Genomic DNA, 1090 nt, shown 5'->3' with positions numbered 1-1090 from the left:
AGCTCAGGTGGGATTTCAGGGTCCTGGGACCAAGCCCAGAATTTGGACGCCTGCTCAGTGGGGAATTGACTTGTCCTTCTCCCTCTGCCCCTACCCCTGCTCCACCCCACTTGTGTGCCCACACTCTCTCCCTCTCTTTCCCTCTCAAATAAACAAATGAAATCTTGAAAAAAAAAAGATGATCCATGTGAAAATGTCTGTTTTTAACATACAGACATTATAATATTTATATTATGATATCTATATAATATTTATAAATATTATAATGTTTATAATATTTAGTTGAATCCAAATGATGTTTCATGTTTGAGTATTTCTTACAAAGATAGACTGTTTAATTTCTGCAGAAAGGCCATAGTTTTGGTACTATTTTTCTTATCCGTGTTTATGGACTAAAAATAATTGTCCAATATAAAGGCATTCAGAGTACATTGGAAACATAAGGAGAGTACGTCTATCTGCTTAAATCTAAGAAGAATCACAGTAGAGGAAGCTTCTGTCAATTGCTAACTTTCCAGTATCTAGAACCTTTTTCCATAGTATGTAGGAAAGCCTAAGGAAGGTACCATTATCATGTCCCCTAGAAAACGGATCCCCTGTGGAGGATCCGTTATAGGGCTAATATCTTCTTCCATGAAGCTAGCATTTCCAAATGTATGTGCAGAATCACAAGGAAAGAGACATATGCTTAAAATCTGAGGCACCATTCCAGAGTGAATGGAGCTGCTCACTAACAGCATTTTTCGTGACTGGGGAAGCAATTTCAGAATAGAGGTCTGGAAGGACAAGCAAGGGGCCACATCCTGAACTCTAGGAAACAAGTCTCGGGGAAGGGAAAGACAATGAATGTGTTTTTCCAAATTGTCATTGTAAGTGTCGAGCTGGTCTGTGTGGAAGCTTAAAGAACAGATGGGTAACATATCTCAGGAGCCACCACCTTGGGGAAATGTGGTTCATCACACAGCTACCACTGTCCAGATGAAAGAAGCTTTTCCAAAGCTGTGTGTGAAAGCAAAGCAAAGTACCATATGCTGATCTCTGAGAAACAAACCTGTGTGGGGTGCCATGGTCAAACTCTAGATGTGTCTCA

Source organism: Mustela nigripes, chromosome 2 (genome assembly GCF_022355385.1).
Source record: "Mustela nigripes isolate SB6536 chromosome 2, MUSNIG.SB6536, whole genome shotgun sequence".
NCBI classification, from domain to species: Eukaryota; Metazoa; Chordata; class Mammalia; order Carnivora; family Mustelidae; genus Mustela; species Mustela nigripes.
This window is presented reverse-complemented; position numbering follows the sequence as displayed.